The sequence below is a fragment of the Anas platyrhynchos genome, chromosome 4 (assembly GCF_047663525.1).
Source record: "Anas platyrhynchos isolate ZD024472 breed Pekin duck chromosome 4, IASCAAS_PekinDuck_T2T, whole genome shotgun sequence".
Taxonomy (NCBI): domain Eukaryota; kingdom Metazoa; phylum Chordata; class Aves; order Anseriformes; family Anatidae; genus Anas; species Anas platyrhynchos.
Window position 1 is genome coordinate 51000855 of NC_092590.1, and position 22036 is coordinate 51022890.

Consider the following 22036-nt stretch of genomic DNA (forward strand, 5'->3'; position numbering starts at 1 on the left):
AACTGAAAAACTGAAGATTACATAAGCGGATTAGAGAAACTATAGATTCTTCTCCCATCTGCTTTGTTAGCAGATTCTACAGTGCCTTGATGTTACAGTAATAATTCAGAATGACTCTGTTTAGCCTAATTACCTTCTCTTGCAAGGACAAATCTTTGTGAACTATCCCTACGCAGGCCAGAACAGAGCAAAGCACCACTACAGGAAAGTATCAAGATAAGGGAAGGATGATTTAATACAAGCTTTAATACAAGAGTCTGGCAGGAACTTCCAGTGTCTGGAGCTGCATTTTTCACTTCCAGCGTGACACAGAACACACTGCCCTGGTTCTGAAACACCCATTTAACTTGTGTTACGGAGCGCCAATATCAGAACAAGCTGTCAACCACAGCTGTAAAACCACTGTATTTAAAAAGTCATGTAATATGAATTCCACCTTGACTTCAGAGTTGCAAAATACAAGAAGTCTTATTTCATCCTTACAAGGCAACGAAGTATTTTAGGTCATGACATTTCTCTACGTACATAGCACATGCTAAAAGGAACTATATGGGACCTAACTTAGGCACAAAGTGCTCTGCAACAACATGCTATGCCGCAATCCATAATGTGGCCTATTAAGAAATCTGTTATAAGGCAAAAACACGTATTGTAGAATGGTGACCAGGAAGGTTAAGAAACACGGAGAGACAGATTTTTTTCATAATTACTTTAACTTGAAAAGGTGCAAAGATATCATCAGAGAAAAAAAAATGATTACTGTACCAGTAATTCCCCCACGTTTTTTACTCCAAGTTCATTCTGTTTTAGTCCTGACACAAAGAAAGAGGTAGTAAAAAAAATCATGAGGAGGAAATCAACAGCTGCAACAGCCCCTAAGCCAACATAGCTGGGTGGTAGGGAAGGGGAATAGCAGCACAAGACAGACAGTGACAGCAAGATTTTAAGTACGCTATTCAGGAATATAATGTCATTTTACTTTCTGATTTTTTTTTTTACACTTAGCTTTGCTTTCAAACCAATTTCTGTAGATTCATTATTAAGAAACTCTGTGCAACATGGAATTTAAATCATAAGCCCTCTGGCCTTCCAAATACAGGTAAGATAAGATGCTGTCATGGAGTAATTCTTCACTATACCTAACTGTCATTACATTTAGTGCTACATACGTAATCTGCAAAGGAATGTTTATGAGTTGAACAGAAACAGAGGTAGGTTTGGCAAAGGTAGAATTTAATTAGAAGTCAAGCTTTGAAGGGAATATAAATTCTCCTTGCCGTTACTAGATCACCAAGTAAAAGGCATGTCTGCTATGCCGGGAAGTGGTGGGAGCTGGGGGCATTATAGCCCACTTAGCCACTCTGGTTTATCTGTACACAGATCAAGAAAGTTACATTATAATGCACAATGATCTCTCAACATATACTGAAGTTTACTTCTGACAGGGTGAATTAAACCTCTTGAGCACCTCTGCTGCCACAGCTGGAGCACTTCAGATCATGAACTGTTTTATTTCAAGCTAATTTAGGTACTATACACTACATTGCCTTCTGGCATACTTTATAAAGCAGATAATAATAACAGTCATACACCCTCAGCCTATGCACAGCACTTAGTGAAAATGTCAGCAGTTAGTTACTATAGATACAGAAAGCAAACTCTTTCACATGTGAAAAGTGTTCAAGTCGCAGCCCACAGCAGTAAAGCTGTAATGTGGTTTACCTACAGGATACTTTACTGGCGTGATTAAACAGTGCAAATCACACTCAGCATTAGCACAGGTTCATCTAACACAGAATCATGCTCATGTCCAAGACTGCCCCAACCCAGGTGCAGCACCTTGCACTTAGACTTGCTGAACCTCTTTAAGTTCACATGGGCCCACTTCTGAAGCTTGGCCAGGTCCCTTTGGACGGCATTCCTTCCTTCTGCACCACTCAGCTGGGTGTCACCTGCAGACTTGCTGACCAAAACATAATCTCACAGCAGAACCACTGCATAGCATTCCTTCAGAGTATCTGATGTATGTCAGTGTCATATGAACACTAGTAATTTATCACAACTAAACATATGCCCAACATCCCTTCCTGTCCCTCTGTTGGTGACTGATTCAAACGAAGGCCATATAGTGGAGCTGAATGCCATATGACAGCTCTTTAGGTCACTTCTTTGCAAAAGGCAGCTCTATGTTTGGCCACTACATGAGGGAATGCCTGGAAAGGACTTCTGTTACGGTTCTACAGGACCTTTTAGGACTTTATAATGTGTTTTTACATCACGTCCACTCTGTATCACCCGAGAAAGGATTTCACAGGCACTATCATAAAATATAAAGCTGTCTTTACAGCTCTTTATAACGTCTTGTGGGTTTGTACCTAATTTCCCTCCACTGTTCTTCTAATAAGGGAAACATGTGTCTTGGAAACTCTGCCAAAGCACATTTCTTTAGAAAGAGCCCAAAGTAATTTATAGTGTATGCAAAACATGTTGAATGTTTCTTATGCCAAGGCAAGATAGTTTTACTTAAAGGATGTGACAATTGCTTAACTTCACAAGCATCAGTACAGGTCAACTGAATAGCAAAGACATTTTAGGTTTGTAGTATTTAACTCTCCAGGTATGAACACAGTCAGCAGACCCAGATTTAAACATTTTAACTTAAACATAGCTACTTATAATTCCGCACATTTCACTACTTATTTTCCACACTTTTACTACTTATAATTCCACACATACCAAACAGGTCATCCAAATGAAAACTCCTATTACTCTTCGCTAATTATTAAGTTTCCAAGTGACCACAGTATTTCACCATAAAAAAACAGTACTAATGAATTCTCTCAGGTTAAAATATGTTTTATATGTGGCAGTATATCACTTTATTGTCATTTAGATTTTTTTTCTAAATTACGCAGTAACTCCTGATATTTCATACATCATTCTCTCTTTCGAACTTTACAGAGCTTCTTCAGAAATAGTTTTGTGATTGTATTTGTTGTCTGTTGAAGACATTGTCCAGTTTTTAATAGATGGACTGAGACAGCGTTGACAACATGACATCTGAAATTAGCAAAGAATTTTAAATCTGAACTACATTATGAAAGAAATGGGAGTTGCAGATATAGGAAGTATGGATAAGCTGGGCAAATAATTAATAATTAAACAGGAGAATAATGAATTTGTCCTCAGGGACTCAGACTATTTAGCTGTCAGTGAAACTTATGGTACTAACGGAGACATCACTACCAATGAAATTATCTGATCATTTTTGATTAATCAGACAGAGCATCACTAAACTGCTGAAATAAAAAGTGAATAGTTCTTAAAATCGATATTAAAAAGTTATGCCTGCTATGCGGTATGCCTGTCACACAGCATTCTAAGTGTTTTCTGTAATAGGCAGGAAAATTCAGTTTAATTTAGTAGGGTAGCATGCCCTGAGGGGAGCAAAAGTATTTTCAACAAAGAGAAAACAGCTGCAAAGACACTTATTTATAGAGGCATGTGAGAAACAGACTCATGTGCTCATGAAGTTAAGAAGGAATAACATTCTTTCCTGATGAATTAACAAAGTTACCATGTATCAAGATTTAATTAATCTCAGTTTCATGATTTCTTATTTATGTATTTGTTTTGTTGTTGGTGGTGGTTTTTTTTTTTTTTTTTTTTTTACTTCTGTATGTCAGCTTTCTCAGTTCTGTAACACAATTCAGGCTTGAGAAGCAGTCAGCTGCTTTTTACATTTCCAGGACAAGTAAACTAAGTTTCATTAACAAGGAGACTTTCTTCAGTGTAGCACTTTTCAATGAAAGGTTACAAAGGTTATCGTTAGAATAATCTAGGCTGTCAGAGGAATTAAAATCAACAAATTGCTTTTTTTTTTATTTATTTTTCTTATGTAAGTATGATGGCTGAGATCCAGTTCTCCAACTCTGAAAGCTACTCCGAGTCAACAAAGCAGTAGACAGGAGAAGTTGCAACAAACTACAAATATAAATTCTTATTGATGACTTTTCTGCCTCACAAGAAGGTTCTGATTTGAAATTTTTTTCACCAAAATTACTTCAGAAAATGACTTGTGAAACTAGAATATGAATGAAACATGCTTTTTCCTTTGACCTTTTTTGGACATCAAATATGTTGTCAGAAGGCAACTGACTAAGCAACTAGCAGGGTCAGAAATGTTTGCAGAGAGAACATTTAGAATTGTAGGCAGGAAAATAAGAATTCAGTAAAAATAAGATTAATAATTCTTGGTCTCAAAAAACATTTATTTTCATATGTTTTTGGACTTTGGCTAAGGGATATTTCTCAAGGAAACTGCAACCCTCATACTGGTATATTTAAAACTCAGAAGTTGAACTTCAGCTGAGTGCCTTGCACTGGTACAGACGCTGAGCCTGAAAAGGGGCATCTGTCCCCCATGACTGTATAGCAGAGAGTTACTGGATATGAACTCCCACTCATCTTCCAAGTTTAACAATGAATTCAAACCGACTCTTATGCAATCACTAAAAGCTCTTTTAGTCATGTTTTTTCAGCCATATTTTAGTTATGCCACAGCATTGGTGAACACAAATCACTCGACAGGTAAATAAGGTGAGGTTTGTTGGACAAGTACTATTTCTGCAAGACCACCTGATGTAGCTGGGAAAAAAGAGCACACAATTATTTGTTCAGCTTTAGAATGGAAACAAACTTCAGGATTTGAACAAATTGTTCCCAGTTTATCTTACTTTGTTTTATTTCATTTTATTATTTTTGTTTTAATTAGGTGATTTGAAAGAAAAAGAAGTTCCCCTTTGGCAAGGCAGAGCCATTGTCATTAATAGGGCAAAGAATGACACAGAGACAGTACTGCTACTGGTAATATAGCTGTTCTTGGGAAAGACTGTGATGATGTCAAAATGATTAAAGATCTTAAAAAAATAATAAAATAATTATTATGCATGGAATTCAAATGTCATCAGGGAAAAAAAAAGGAAAAAGATTACTGATTCCAAACAAAAACCAAAAACTACCAAGAGAAATAATTTTCTTGATAATTCCAGATGAAAAAGTGATACACTAATACTAAAGAACTGTACAATAGTCAAGGCCTGAAACCACTCAGTAAATCATTCAACAGTTTGACAGATAGCATCAGGAAGTATTTGTAAAAAAGTTCCTCCACCCTAAGACACAGTCCGAGATAATAAAAAAGTCTGCAAGCTTTATTTGTTGTAAATATGATTAAATGTCAAATTGTTCAAACTTTTTATACATTTTAACTTTACAACTTGTAATCTTATTTTCTTACTTATTTTTCCCAGACTTCAATAGTAGATTGTATAGCCAACTAAAGGACCAGGCATGTGAAGAAAAGTGTGCAGGAATGGACGTAAGTAATTCATGAGGTAATCTCTGATCCTCTACTCAATTAGCATCAGAGTGATATTTCTATTAGAATACTGTTTCAGAAAGCAGCATTCTTCATATGAAAAATTCTTGCTCTAACTTCCATGAGTTTTAATGAGTTTTTGGAAGAGATGTCTGTTGCAATGCCAAGAATTGAATCTCATGTAAAGATTTATTTTTTTTTGCCTCTCAAGGCATTGCACTGGAATACCGATTAGACATTGTTCTTCCTGTCCTAACAAGTCACACTGTGGCAGGTTTTTTCCATCCAAGAGTGGGGGCAAAAAACCTCCTGTGCTTCACAAATTATTCACTAAGTATATTTGAGATGAAAGGTACATACAAAATGCAAGATGAATATACATCTCAAAGGAATAATAAAAAGAAGTGCAACTTCAAGAGAGTAACATCAAGAGTTTCCAGTATGTACTGATATGATACAAGCATAACCAAAGTCCTAGCAATGTCTTCAAAGACTTAGGTCATACCAACACAAATCCAGAAAGTCCTTTTGCCCTATTGCTGAAAGATGTACAATGGGATTCTTTACAGCAAATAATGTATGAGTTGAACAGGGAGATTTCTTATTTGAAGGAATGTGCCTCAGATATTTTGAGATACGGAGATTTATGATCCAAACATTATCAAAGTCAACAGAAATCTCCCTGGTCTTTTTATAAGAACCATTCTACCTATTATGTGATATAATTTAAATACATTTTGAAACAGATATTCTGCATGATAAATATTACTTTTATTACTTTGTAAAGGCAGAATTGCTTAATGTTGCTCTTCCCAGTGTTATGAAGAGGGAATATGCTAATGCCATTTGATATCTTCTGGTTTTGAAAGCATTTAGTACTAACAAGTGCTGTGCTAAAGCAGCAAGCAACAGCAAAACAGCACAAAAATCAGGAAGGACACTTGCCAAATATCTCACTTTGTTTCCACCGTGTACTCATCTTATAATGCAAACTGTGACTGCAGATATATTTTGTTGTCATAAACAACTTTCATTTAATTGACATGAAATTTTTTTCTGTGATTATTCTCTTCCCACAGAGCTTCTCTGACAGCCATTGGTCTAGTACTAAAATTATTCCACTGAAACCACATTATCGAGGCATAAGCAAAAGGGCCAGAAAGTGTACCTTTGCACAGAGGCTTTGGACTTCTGGATAATGCATTCTAGCTTTCTACAGCCCTTAGGGAAATTTGTGAATAGGCTTTTTTTTTTTTATATGGGAAGCCATTGCACAAAGGAGCTCACTCAGTGAGCCAAAACTTACGAGCTCCTACATCTGAGGATGTAGGATCATCCTACATCTGAATGCTTTTTGAGAATACCTAGCTCTAGGCTTTACTCATATGAGCAAAGCTAATATTAAATTAGATAAAATAGCTTTGCTCATTTACTTTGCCTTCTTTGAGGGACAGCTTAACTATGATAACTATTTTATTGTGATAAAATATGTTTATGCTTTATAGGTTATATATTAATAAGATTTCTTACTACAAGTATAAAATACATATTCATATTATTTAAACACTACACAAATCAGATTATTTCCCTTACTGAAAGCAGGTTAGATGTACTGTAAGGTTTTCATAAAACACCAGGGATATACCTCAACATCTTAATTCTTCTCTTTATTCTCTTCCAATTCTTCTCCGAAATGCTCTTGCATAATATTCTTCTACTTGCCATCGTTCTTTTCTTTTTTTTTCTTAATTATACATTTTCAGCTTGTACATCTCTGTGTAATTGACATACTGGTACATACTTACTAATTTGGCAGGGATGGACAGAGTTGCATTTTATAAGCTCCTGGAAAGCTGTGGGGTTTTGATGACCCAGTCATTCATCAAAGACCTATACTTCTTTTGGCATCAGCTCTAATCATAACTTGCTGGATAGGTTTCCAACAGGCAGAACGAATTCACATTGCAGAGATCACCCTGAAATTTGCACTTAGTAGTTTCCATATAATACATGCTGGAGTAGACATGAGTAGACATGTGGTGAAAATAGCTTACTCATTTGGCACTAAAAGATATGATAACACCATTCATCAGAAAAACGTACAGATGGCTTTGGATTGTCTCAGCAAGGGTTCATATTCTGTATTCTTTCCTTCAGGAAGAGTTGTCTTGATTGTTTTTCATGGTGATTCACCTGATGCTGCCTAGTGGGCAACTACAGTGCTAAAAGCCTAGTGAGGACAGTGAATAAAGCTTAGCAAGCATTCCGTTACTTCTCTGATGTCCAAGTTTTTACTTTGAGTTAAGGCTAACACATTTCCAAATATATTCTTGCCTATTCTTCCTTTCCTGACACCTCTGTGACATCTTTCAATTTACCGTCATCTGGAAACATTTTATGCTTCTGTTTGAACATCAGCTCACGAATCTCTTTTGAAAGAAGGATCATTCTGAAAGCAATCCTTGAATTCACTATATCCAGTCTCTGGTTTTGTGTATGTTCAGTATGTGATCAGAAGAATCTGTAAGACTGACTGACAGACTGACAAAATCTACCTAATTAGTACTCACCACATTTAGCCAGGCTTCTTCAGCACTTCAAACAATGTTCTACTAACGTATTATCTTTCTTGCTTTTCTAATTATAAATACCTGAAGATTTGCATGAGTCAAAGAGAATTATTCAATAGTATTATGTATCTCACCAAGTTTAAAGTTTCAAGCCTGCAATGAAAAAGGAATGTGATATAAACTGTAAAAAAAAACTAAGCATGAGGTAAGAAAGAATGGATGTGCAAGAATAATATTATGGAATATAGTTTTCATTCCAGATGTTACCTCGGAAGAGAAACAGTCTTTGAAAGATTATTACCCATTAAAAAAATCTACCACACCATACAAATAAATGTCCTATTTAAGATGTATTCACTAAAAAGTGGCATTGGAGAAATTCTACAAACAAAAACACATTTACAGAGACTTTTTCCCAGTTAGTTCCACCAAGAGACTTCCTCCATAAAACAGAAATACTTGCAAACAAAATTATTTTAATACACTACATCTCCAAGTTATGCAGCAAATACAAGATGTACCTGTACCTACTAATGACCCCTCCCCAATGTAGTATTGCTTATCAAACATACATAACCACATTATATTTGTTACGGTTAAGACAAACTGAGCCACAAAAATGGCTTGTCCCATACAGTATAGGAGACCTACAGGAAAGGCAGGAATAAAACCATTTTCTTGTAAGCCCCTGTTTTAACCGTATCATCCTACGTAGGAATTCCCTGCAGTAATTTGTTCTGATACAGATCTTTTTTTCTTTTCCAAAAGAAGCTCTGAAGTGAGACCAACACTGCTCTCTGATTTTTGAAGTGTTTTCATATTTATGCTGGCCTGAATGTGAACAGAAGTTGCCCTATAAGTTTTAGAAATACTTGGCTAGACACCAAACACTGCACTTACATAAGGCCATACAGTCACCTGACACTTCTAGCTGCCTTGCCGATTCTCCAAGAATTTTAATCCTCTTTTCTTGAAACTATCCCTTTAGTGAGCAAATATTTTTAATCTATTATTTAAATGGTTATTTTGGAAACAAATTGTTTGATTTATCAAACAAGATAATATTTTCCACTCCCAAACATCAGAAATCAAAATAAATTTATTTGTACAGCAAAGTACAAAGTGCAGCTTGTCATATAAGAGGGCCCATTCCTCAACTGAGCACTCCCAGGCTGCTTCTACGCATTTAAAAGCCTTTCTACAGAATAATAATGAAGCTTCACAGCTCTTCCTTACTGCCAAACAGATGGATCATCATGCCACCGAGTAATGCACATAGCTGGTGCACAGCAATTACTACACCATGCAAAAAGCAGATCAGAGATAGATGCTTGATGTTTGGAGGCAACAGTAATGTGAACTTCCCATTATCATAGTTTTTGCTTTTACGACATGCTTAAATATACAACTAGCCTATTCAATTTGTTTTAGTTCGTATTTTGTAGCAGATAAAAAATTAAATGGTTCAAATCCCTGCCCTCCTGAAGTCAATGGAAATTTTAACTACAGACTTCAAAGAAACCAGAATCTGTCTCATCGGTACTCAAAATTGTTCTATTTACTGACTACACAACTGGAGCTATTTATTAGTAATGATTTTTGGTGTCTGTTTTTTTGCATGCGTAATTTACACTTACAACCCTTGTAATAATTAAGGGTCACTAATGTGACAACAGAGTATATTAAGAAGGCTCTGAACCACAAACTGCAGGAGGCCAGAACAATACACTACAGAATTACCACTTTGTGTGCAGTCTTCCGCTTTAAAAACGATTACTGCATGCTCCTCTTAGAACAACAGAATTGTTGAGATTGGAAGGTGCCACTGGAGGTCTCTGGTCCTCCCTCTGCTTAAAGAAGCATCAGCTACATCAGGTTGCTCAGGGCCATGCCCTCTCAGGTTGTTATTAGTTTCAAGGATGGAGACTACACAACCTCTCTGGGCAACCTGTCCCAGCATATGAGCAGCCTTACAAGTAGAAGATTTTTCTTATGTTTAAGTACTTCAGTTTGTGCCTATTGCCTCTTGTCCTGTCATTTCTTTGCAGCAGTGTTACATACATTGTGGGAATATCTGGAGATCTCCACTGTTGCAAACCCACCAGTGTAACTCTACTTCAGCTTACAGAAGATCATTCAAAACATCATTCGCTATCAATCACTAGCATGTCAAAGCAAATTTAAATTCCTACTATACTCCTACATAAGCACTTCCTACTACTAATTCTGCATTTTTTTTTTCTCTCAAAAACAGCATTATTGTCTCTATATCTTTTGAGGTTCCAGAAAGGGCTTGTCATACAGAAGGGATGGAGGCTGGGTGAGGAAATCAGCTATGCACAGAAAGCAAGAGCAAATTTTTTAGAAAAAGTTTTATTTGTGTAGCAACATGATCCATTAAGTAGGATGAAAACAGAGAAAAGTATGAAATTAGTGGCTGGGAAGTCACAGATGAGTCTTCTAGCAACTATCGGTTTGTGCTCTCCGACACTTTCCTGCCTTATCATCAGCAAAGCAGCAAGAGGAGGGGGCAGCACAGTGCACACAGTCCTGCAACTCCAGCACAGATCACAGAATCATAGAATCATCTAGGTTGGAAAAGTCCTTCAAGATCACCAAGTCCAACCTGACCTACCAAGTCCCATCACTAAACTGTGTCCTTTAGTGCCATGTCCACAGCTCTCTTCAACACCTGCAGGGATGGAGACTCCAGCAATTCCCTGAGCAGCCCGTCCCAATGCTTGACCACCCTCTCCGTGAAGAAATTCTTCTTAATGCCCAATCTAAACCTCCCCTGGCACAACTTGAGGTTGTTTACTTGTGTCCTATCACTTGTCACCTGAGGAAGGAAACTGACACCCACTTTGCTGCAACCTCCTTTCAGGGAGTTGTAGAGAGCGGGGAGGTCTCCCCTCAGCCTCCTCTTCTCCAGATTGAACAACCCCAGTTCTCTCAGCCACTCCCCATAACTCATTTTCAATTCCCTTTACCAGCTTCATTGCTCTTCTCTGCATATATTCAAGCAACTCAGTATCTTGTAGCGATGGGCCCCAAACTGAACACAGTAGTCAAGGTGTGGTCTCACCAGTGGATGAACAACAGGACAATCTCTTACCCAGTCCTGCTGGCCACACTCCTGCTGATGCAGGCCAGGATGCTGTCAGCCATCCTGACCACCTGGCCACTGCTGGCTTACATTCAGCTGCCTGCTGACCAGCACCCCCAGGTCCTTTTCTGCCGGACAGCTTTCCAGCCACTTTTTCCCAAGCCTACATTGCTGCATGGGGTTCTCATGACCCAAGTGACAGCAACTGCTCCTAGCAGGCTCATACATATCCTTGGCATCCGCTTACTTTGCCTATGCCCAAAGACAGTCTTCAGTGGTGATTTCTCTAGTAGAAAACCCACTGGGAGTTTGTGGCTATACCAGGTACTGCGTTGTTCTAGCACTGGTGCAGATATACCAGCTGAGGTAAGAGGAGAGCAAAAATATCTAAACACAGCAAAGGGACTCCTATTGCTACCTTATTCCATGTGTTCCCGACACAACACTACTGTAGGCTCCCAAAGGATGGAACATGTAAGGACAAAAGTCAATCAGTAAAGAGCAAGTACAACCCCAGGTACACTCCTCTGGATGAGCACAGAAGTTTCTATACTCTTGCCTAATGGCTGACATGTCCACACCAACAAACCTTTGGTGACCCAGAACTCAGCTGCTTTCCGTGGGGATTATGCAGCTTAAGAAGGGGAACGATCCTGTGGTACACATGAAATTCAAACTCTGACAACACACCAAAAGGAATGAACGTATAGCTGCAGTTACTTGTTAAAATTTGTGATGGAATGAAAGGTTTAAAATTATTTTCCCTGTTATTAAATTATTTTTTGTTATTTTCAATAACTACACTGTTCCACTGAAAACCAAATCCCATCAATAAAAAATGCAGTTGTTAAGAACTTTACTATTGAACTTATGGTAAATTATTTGAATTGTTGGCAGTAGTCTCTGTATTTGTCTTTATCTTCATTTTCCTAAAAGTGCAGTTCTTTTACATCCAAACATATATTGCTTATGGGATGCATTAAGTATGATAGGAAGTAATTAGAAAACTGCTTAAAATCTTAGACCATCAGTTTCATGAAAATAGAGCTGACTTCAGTTCCTTGCTTGAAAGAGTTTTTGACATATAATGCAGTTTGTTCAATGTCAGTTTTCTAATGGGAAAACTAAATAATTTTAAACCATATTTTGATTTCTTCATCTCAACTGAAACATCATTTCAAACTAATTTATTAAACGTTGAATGTATGCATCTCCATGTCAGCACAGTTACTAATTTAAATTGGAATTCAAACCTCCATTCCTTCTAAGAGCCAAGTCTGCAGGAAAACATCTGCCTGGAGATCTGTGAATTTTCCTCAGCATCGTGGGAAGTAATTTCTGGCCAGAGAATGCAGCCTGTACAGCAGAATGGGCACATCGAGCCCCTCTAAAATTCCCATGTGGTAGTGACCCAAAATGGAAAATGCTGAGAGATAAATTTACAGGAAAATAAAGTATGATTGTTTAAAAAAAAAAAAGAAAAGAAAATATATCCAATTTTATGGATAGATGTGTCTGTTTGTATCCATCTCAACTGAGTGGGGAAAAATTAAACTTTAAAAGTAAAAAAAAAAATTATCCTATTTAGGATGAAAGCAAAAAAAAACAAACAACTTTGGAAACAACAACTTTTTTTAGGAAAAAAATCCTCCTATTTAGGAAAAAAAAAAAGCCTCCTATTTTCACTTAGGACTACCTGCCACCTTCCATCAACTTAGTTAGTTCTATCACAAAATTTGCTTCACAATTTTAGCTGCTCTTGAACATCTTCAGAGACTTCGGCCTGCTCCCAACTCAAAGGTGTAAGCAGAATTTAGTAGTTCCACTACAGCACCGTGTTTCTACTATAGTAGAAATAGCAGTTTCTCAAAGCAATACGTAAGATTTGATAGAGCAGTGCTGGCAGTTTACAGTACGGAGTAAAGCAGAAATACAGGCATGCACGGTAAGGCTTAGAAATGAAACTAATGCTGATTTCTTTGGAGGAAAGCTCAAACATGTTATAAACAGTTTTAAAGACCTATTTATTTCCTTCAGCATGTATTAAGCTGCAGTGATCCTGACCAGATGACCACTGTGCAGTGAGGAGCTGGCGATTCGCACAGCAGTTCCCCTGTGCTGCAGTCTGGCCTTCAGGCCTGTGCTGTGCTGCACGTATGCCTTGGCCGCGGGACAAGCTTAGCCAGCTCACTGCAACAGGCAGCTCCCACTGGTACCAGCAATTACACCACCTGTGTGGCCTTGCCTTTATCTAGAAGTGCAGCAAGGCACTCTCATGCGAACATCCTTCCTGCTTGACAGTAGAAATGATTAATTGAGCTGTTTACATGTAAGAAAAGCCCATAATAGCTCAAATGACCAAAATGAGCTAACTTTTTCTGAGACAGGAGCCGCGCAGCACGTTGATCATAGGGAAGATAAACTAGTGAAATTTTTGGAATGCGGAAAAGCACACTACCACTTTTACAGACAGAATTAGGAACAGGGACAAAAGTAGTGATTTTTTTTTTTTTTTAACATTCAGTAATATGCATTACTCTTTATTTAAAACTACCTCTACGTGTTTCAGAAAACACCAAGCCTTACAAAAGCTAATGCAAAACTGTTTTTAAAAGGGCTGCGAATACTTTGTTCACAGGTTATGTATATTTAATTGTGAATATGTATATTTAATTTTAGTGGTTATGCTAATGATACAGGAATTGTAGGAATGAAGCATGCAGTAGAAACAACAGTGGAGCCTAAGGTAAAACCCAGTATTCTGGAAAACAAACTTTACAAACAAATCAACTGACTAGACAACCTAGACAATGACATTGTACAAATGCTTATTAAAAACAATGAGCAATCATTCTGTAGTCATTATTTATTACATGAAGCGAGATTTTTAAAAATAGTCGTTCTGGGGAGAAACTGTGATTTGCAGTAAGAACTGATAAAAGCATCGTGACTTTGTATTGAGATCTGTGGAAATCTATCATCAGCTTAAAATGAAGAATTATCACGACTGGAGACTTGCTTCAGATTTACTACAGCACATTATTATTCATATTCCTCTGTTTGGGGCAGGAGAGGAAGGATCAGAAATTCCTTCCCCGTTCCGCTGTGCTCCCAAAACTCTGTGGACACAGGGAAATCTGAGCTTTGGTACAATCTGAATACAGCCTTTATTTTGCTTCAAGTGACACCAGCAAGTGGGGAAGTAGCCACTTTATGCCATCTGGAAAGAGGTGATTTCAGTGAGAAGAAGGCCACCTCAGACCCACTGGTATATTTAGGAAATCCTTTTATCATGTAACATAAAACACAACTATCCTTCCCTTTTGCTTCCACCCTCTTCCCAATAAGATTTATTCTACCTAAACTTCACTCTTAAAATACCTGATATTTCTCTCAAAACCTAAGCTTTTTTTTCCAGTAAGAAAGCCATCCAGATAAAAGACAGCAGGTTGCCGCCTTCTCTGCTCACATTTCACCACTCTTGACATGCCAACTCTGATATACTGTTATACATCAGCATAAAGCTTTTTCAGAAACCTTTCATTCTGATGTGTTATGGTTTACATAACCAAAATGATCTACTTAATTCAGGTATTCTGCCTGAGATAAGAATCAGCCCTAGAATCAGCATAAGCTGCTTTTGTGCTTGGAATCAATTAGTGACCTGACTATTAATTTTGTTAACACTGCAGAACTTACGAATTCTGAAAGTCTGTTAGGCCCCAGGCATTAGAACTGTATATATCAGAGTATTCTGCTCACAACTTTTATCAAGGTGATAGTGGCATCACCTCAGAAAATACTTTAAAATAGATATTTAAATAAAGAAAATGTTGCACCTTTTATTTATACCATTAAGAATTAGTACTTATATCTAGCCTACATAGTTGACGTTTGGCTTAGATTCGTGGCTGTGTTAAAGCAGTACCAGAGGGAAGAAGAAATATTACAGGAATGATGAAAGTTGACACAGTGAACCCTACATCAAGTCTTCACAACTGAGAGCCGCAAAACGCAACCCAGTACTTCATAATAAGTACTTCATAATAAGATGACACTGCAATGTATCACAAAGTAAAACGATGACAACAGCTTGTCAGGTTTTCACTTCTTCAGTGAAGAACAGGAACGAACTGGACATGAGGTGGTGCACTCAGGTGATCTAACACCACCCGCCCTAGCTGGCTTAGTCTCTCCCTCAGCTGAGGAATCAGAGCATGCAGTAAGATCCTGTGTCAGCACAGTTCCGCTGCCAGACATGAGATTCTACCTTTTAATGCATATGCCAGCAGTTCAAATCAAATGTTATTGCTCAATTTACTGCATAGCATCAAAAATAAAAATCAGCTGATCTCTACAAACTTCAGTTTATCCATTTATGAAATGTACAACAATGGTAACTTACCTAAGTGCTGAGAAAACTAATGTGCTTTTTGATACTCTAATAAAGAATCTAATGTAGAACAGGGAACAGATTCAATGATCAAATGCAAGAACTTGGCTGTATTTAACTGCTTTAATTTAAAACAGTTTTTACAGGAGGACTGAAACCTCAATCCTGTTCCTACATTCATCACTACGGTACTATATTTATGTATTGTCAATTCCTTGTTGTCTAGGCATCAACCATAGTACATTTTACTGTTTTAATTCTATTACTTTAACACACAATTAATTCCATGAAATATTAAGCCAAGTAACTAACTGGCATTCAAATATTTTCAAAAGGATTTGAAGATCCTTCTTAATTACCATTTGCATAGACTCATTGCTGCTAATTACTGTTGCCTGGATAGAATGTGAGACCTTCTTTGAAATCTGTAAATACAAGGATTAAAAAGATTCTGAAAATCATTTTTCATTCAGGCAGTACTTACCTGTGCAAACTGATCTGAACTTCCCATGTGTCCGCTAAAAGTACTTAAATGATCCAAGCTTTTCTGACTGGACTCCCAAAACTTTAGAAGAATAAGAATACAACTTTTAAAATTCCTATTTAAAGAAAAAAAACTTTATTGCTTTCTCTCCTTTTCTCCATTCATATATGGCATATAAAATCAACTGTCCAAAAGAAACATTGCAAAAGCACACAAAGAAAACAGAAATTTTACTTCTGCAGGGGAGCAGGGAGAAAAACCACAGTCCTGTTCAATTTTAGGCATTTGAAAACCTGTAATATAACTCTTCATTCTTTTTACTTCTGCACTTCTCTCCTTTATGATCTAGTACTCTGCTGAAAAAAAAACTAATGATCTCTGAATTCCAACCTGCCACCAGCTGTCTTTGGCAGAAGTGATATAAAAGTGCACTTTCCCTGCATTGTGCTTGTAGGAAAAGGCTGAAAAGATGTGGGTGTGATAACCCAGCTTACAGTGCACAGTGTGCTGAGTGATGCTTCTCATCTTCGAGAAGGAAGGAGGACATAAGTAATAGCAAAGGGCTACAAGCCAAAGTAGAAAGGGGATATTGAACAGCCAAAATAAACTACAAAATTCATCTTGCCGTTAAGAGGTAAACTGCTGCCAATTAGGCCATTTAATTGAATAAATGTTTTCTACCACCATAATTAAGGTCAAAGTAATCCCTTTTCATCCAGCTCATTTTCTTCACATAACACTACATTTAGTAACAACTACTGCTCATAGTCTTTGAAGAGGATTCACATATTGTCTGTTCTCATTGACCGGAAATAGTTGCCCAGTGATACAAAACCTCTGAAGGAGGGGCACTCATTAGATAAAGAAAAAGCAGATATACATGCAAATTCTATAAACTTCTATGCTTGAGAAATACCTATCAAGGAGCAATTGCTCCTCTGATCCTAAAGAGTTAATCTAAGAAGGGTAAGTAAATCCAAGTTTTGTAACTGTGTCAACTCCTTTTCAATTTTTCAGACTAGTAGCTTTATCATTAAACACCTGGAAACTCAATAACTTCTGTAGTACTAGGAGCACTGATGTACACTGTCTGATTGTAGGCACAGGTATTGACAGTCCAAGTTGATAGTATTATACCTCATCCCAGCCTGAGTACAGTAGTAACAAATCAAAGATGTGTTTTTTTTTTTTCACCACTTACCACTGTGAGTAGGTTGCAAAGTATCTTCTGATTTCTATAGTAGTATATAATAAAATTGATTTTAGGAATTTTTTAGATTAACTGACAAACTCTGAGTTTAATTCCATATTTATTATTGACTACCCAAAAATGAAAGATTATTTTCTAGAGGCTGGATATCAAGTATATCAACCTTTCCTCTTTCCTTTTCCTTTAAGATTTGTTTTTACCGTATTGGCTTATTTTTAATGCAAATATAATATAATGACTAAGTTGTTTTTTCTTTAATTGTGTAAGAATGAACAGCAATAATCATTAGAAATTAAAACAGTACTCTCCTATTTGAGAGAATATACTCAAAAATAAATACATGCAATATAATTTATCTCACGGGATGATCATAAGTAGGTGCAAAACACCCATCTTGATACCAAGGGATATTACTGAGAGAGAACAAGGAACATATTAGAGTATTTAAACAGACAGCAGAATAAACTGTTGTTTAAGTATCAAATTGTAGCACAGAACAAAAAATCCTAATCGTTATCTACAGCTTTGCTCTACATTCTTTTTACAAATAACCATCTTGTCCTTTTTCTTTGATGTGAACTCCTAACATCCAGAAAACAAAAAATCTTTAGTATATGCAATCCAGTCATTAGCCAGCAACTTTCACCTAAAAAGGAAGCACCCTGATAAACTGAAAATAAATGCCGTCTGACTTGCTTTTCTTGAACTCTTAGTGAGCAATTTTTATTAAATGCATTCCTCTGTTAATGTAAAACCTTTCTTAGCTCTACTTTAACTATTCTGCCTTTTGTTCATTCTTTACAGTTCTGCGTTACAGCAATTTAACTTCAAGAATCAATACACCTGATTATTCAATGCTCTACAACTCTCCTAATTTAGTATTTAAAGCTATAAGTGCATTGATATTTGAATCATTGCAACATACATTGATAGGAACAAAAATAAGCTTTTCCACTGATATTTAGTTATTTTGTAAATCTGTTGATTTTGTGCGACTCTCCTACCGGACAACAATGGCAGAAGGAAGAAGTCCCATCAGTCCAAGGATTCTCTTCCTAAAGAGAAGACAAAGATGACTCACATCACATCTGGAGCTAAATTAGTTCTTTAAACTGGAGAAGCTTAAAATAAAAGCTTCTTGATCACATTTAGAAGTGTGCTGTCCTGCACATTCAGCTATCTTTTGGAATGCGCAACCTTACATAATCAAATATGGGGAAAAACAAACAAACAGGAGAACAGGGCAATGAGTGACTCAGATTGGTATCTTCAGGACAGACAATGTATTTTCACAATTCCAAAGTATATTCATCAGATTACTGAACCGCACTCATTAACAGCAGTTAATATCAATATACACATAAACTAATATATATATAGCTGAACACATCAGTATTAAGCGTGACAACTGTATCATTTTCAAACGGGATACATTTAACACTGGTACAAGCAAAGGAATGAGTTACCTTGGCACACAAAAAGTACATGATTGCAAACTGTTTTTCCATTTTCTCTTCCCAGCAAAGGATCTAGGAGACCACATGAGACACCCAGCTATGCTACGCAGTTATGTACGATGAGGTTTGGTATCACCCTGAGGCATCGCAGCATCTAATGCTAGTCTGCAGGAGATGCAGCAGGATTGTTACAAATCCTTAGAAATTTAGGCCAAGACAGTGATGCCTCAGAGTGCTTGTAATTCACAGCCCACAGCCCTCTCTTAAAAGCATGATCCAACCACCAGCCTGTTTAAGAAATGTAGCAGGACTTGCTGTATTCTGTTAAATCATAGCTAGGGTAACAGAAGGAAGCAAGAAAACAAACACCTCATAGAGCAACCTGTTGTTGCTCTGTGTTCCTGTTAAACCAAAAAGACTCAAATCAGTGTGTGGCAGAAAAGCGATCCTACCCAACAAGAGACAGGGCTACTGAAAACAAAGATGAGTGCTCCGTTCCTGTTAAAGCTGTTGCTACTGTGAAGAAAAGAACTCAGTCTGTAGGGACAGAAATGATGTGTGAGGTTTACCCCAAGGAATACGGCATTCAGCAAGGAGTGGCATCCTCATCTCTAATTCATGCTCCCAAGACAACTTAAACTCATGCAGTCACCCTTTAAGAGAAGTTGCTTGGAGAGATGATTTTTAATATTCTTGGACAGAATCAAACTGAATCTTCCCATTCACATCAGTAATCTAAAAGGTTGTTAAATAAAAGGTTTTTCAGTTCCCCCAACGTTCAGGTGCATCCTAAAAGCAATCAGGTACACCAAACTAAGAATCTCTGCGTACGATTGAGTGCGTGGCATGGCCTGCAAATACTGACAGAGCAGAGCCACTTGGACACAACTGGGAGCCTGTAATGGGCTGGATGGTAAATAGGTGCTACACTGCTCAAGCTGCTGCACACAGTGCACAGAAGTAAAATCCTTACACTGCAGAGATGCATATTAAAATCAAGTCTTCTGATTTTAAGCATCTTCTGGATTAGGCAGGAGCTGTGGGAGATTTCTTATATCACGTTTTTGGACTTTGGCACCTGAATTCTTCCTACATCTCACTTTGGGTATGCAAGTCTTTTCTTGGTTTTTGCCAATAAACAGGCTTTCTTTCCGTCTTTATCTGGTATTTTAGATCCTTTAATGTTTTGACTCCCTTTTATTTTTAATGAGATCTTTATCTCTCTAACATGTAGTTAACCATTTATCCCATGTGTAGTTGCTTTGCTGTATTCACTACTGCTTATGTAATTAAATAATTTAGTAAGGGACCTATTGCAGCTGTACAGAGAACCCCAGCTCCTTTCCTCAAAGGGAGTTAAGATTCCTCGACAAACCCACAGCCAAGCCACATGCAGCTCACCTTTGCTAACTTTTGAGACCAAGCTGCGAGTCTTTATGGCATCTCATACCTAAACAAGGTGTTCAAGAGCAACTTTTGTCCAACACTATTACCCAAAGGCTTCTGGATTTGTTTTCCAGCAGCAATGCTGAGCATTTTTCCAATTCAAGTCTGCGTGCTGGAGCTACCTCACTAAAGCCCCCAAAAGTCTACCGAGCACAAAGAATAAACTGAAACAAAACCAACCCAACTGGACTCTGAGGTTTCATTACTCCTTAGCCACAGCAAAGTGACTCAGACATCACTGGCTAAGATCTTCAAAAGCTATGCCATTCAATACTTTTCTTTTTACAAAGATAGTCTGAGATACCCTTTAACTTTTTTTTTTTTTCTTTTTCTTAAGAAAAGGCATTAATAGTTTCTTAGAACATTTAGTTCTTAGGAACAGTAAGTTTTAAAAATAAAGTACAAATACTATTTACCTAATCTAATTTCTCCAATGTATTTTATTTTCCCTTTGCTGCATGTATCTTGGCAAAAAAACAACAGCTGGACAGCTCACTAGCTACCTTTAAAGAAACAGAAGGGAAAACAGCCAGAAAGCCATTACACATTTCTCAAGGAATATGACTGCTTTCCCTTGGGATGTGTGCCAAGAGAGGCTGTAAAAATGGGGCTCAGCTCCAGATTTCCAGTATGCAGGTATTAGTTTTTAGGTTCACTGCCTGCCACTCCCTGTTCCCTGAGCCTGGATTGCTTTTGCTTCATTTTGTTTACACTGCTGTTTATTTCTGAATGCCTTGAATCAGGATAATTTTGTATAATTTACCTGAAGCACAGTCAAATACAATTTGAAACACTATTTCCTTGTCAATTTGTGTTTAACTGGGTTGCACACAGTGTTTGTACAAGGAATTGCTTACAGAAACATCAGATCACCAACTTACAAAGCATAAGGAACTGCTACCTCACCATACAGAGGTCACGATGCTTTGTCTGAATGAGGACTACCAAGACTTGCCCAAGGAGTTGTAAAATACTACAGACAGAAGGGGAAGGACAATCCCTGAAGTTTTCCTTAGAAAGACCCAGGCAAACTGCAGGGATTGGTGGTGGTAGTGTTTTAATGTAGCGTTCATCTGGCCCTACAACAGGAAAAAACTTTTTTGTGTGTGTTATTTATAATCAAGCAGTGGTGGAGCTGTGTGTTATCTAAGCTCTTATATAACTATCATATCCTGATGGTAACCCAGTGAAATATTAGAAAATTGAGTTTTTTCTTGTTTAGTTAAATATGTCAGGAGTCAAATACTGCACCAAAACCCAAGTTTGATGAAACAACTATAGCTTAAAGATAAAAGAATGACCACACTGGGCAATACCAAGGTTCAACTAGGCCCAGTATCCTGCTTCGAACAGTGATCAAAAATGAATGTGTAAAAAATTAGGACAAGGTGAACATACAGTCAAATTTGTCCTCAATCTGTCAGGTTCCAGAGCCTCGTGTCTCAGGGATTTCCTGCTACAAAGGTGATTAATTTTACATAAGGGATTCTTTCCTATGAACTTCTCCTAACACATCTTGAGCCCAGCCCGAGCATGCCACGCTCTGAAATTACTCGATACCCAGAAACTTCCCTACCTCCATATGCCCGCAGCATACCACTGCCATAGTTAACATATCTGAAGTCTTTATCTTTAATCTAATGAAATGCTTCAGTGTCTTTCTACAACCACACAGAGCATACAAAAGAAAAAAAAAACAACACATTGTCTAAACCTACAGTATTTTTGGACGCTTGAAGTCCTGAGTTTCCAAGAGAAACAAGGACAGCTATGAACGTGGAGAACAGCACGTGTCACAAGCATTAGCAGACAGTAGATGCTTACAGTGACAGTAAGCACTGCTCACAGAAAGAGCAAGTTCTGAAGAAAGGTACTAATTAAAGAGATTTCTAAAACTGGTGGGAATAGTATAAAATGTCAGGCTCCCTACCCAACCAGTCATCCACCCTATCAAAACTCTCTTCTTTCACTGTTTTTAATTGTTTTGAAA

At 37.4% G+C, this 22036-nt stretch overlaps 1 protein-coding gene across 8 annotated transcripts in view; it reads right to left on the reverse strand.

Moving 5' to 3' along the window:
• Positions 1–22036, reverse strand: part of TRMT9B (tRNA methyltransferase 9B (putative)) — a 116688-nt gene that overhangs the window by 93033 nt on the left and 1619 nt on the right. For 3 of the 8 annotated variants that reach the window (XM_072037607.1, XM_038178492.2, XM_072037603.1), the window contains exons 2-3: positions 18148–18198; positions 15934–16048 (exon numbers count right to left, since the gene is read on the reverse strand). The gene's annotated coding sequence lies outside the window, so the exon portion shown is untranslated. The remainder of the gene's footprint in view (positions 1–15933; positions 16049–18147; positions 18199–22036) is intronic. The other 5 variants (XM_027457049.3, XM_021267658.4, XM_072037604.1 and 2 more) reach the window with 2 other exon arrangements.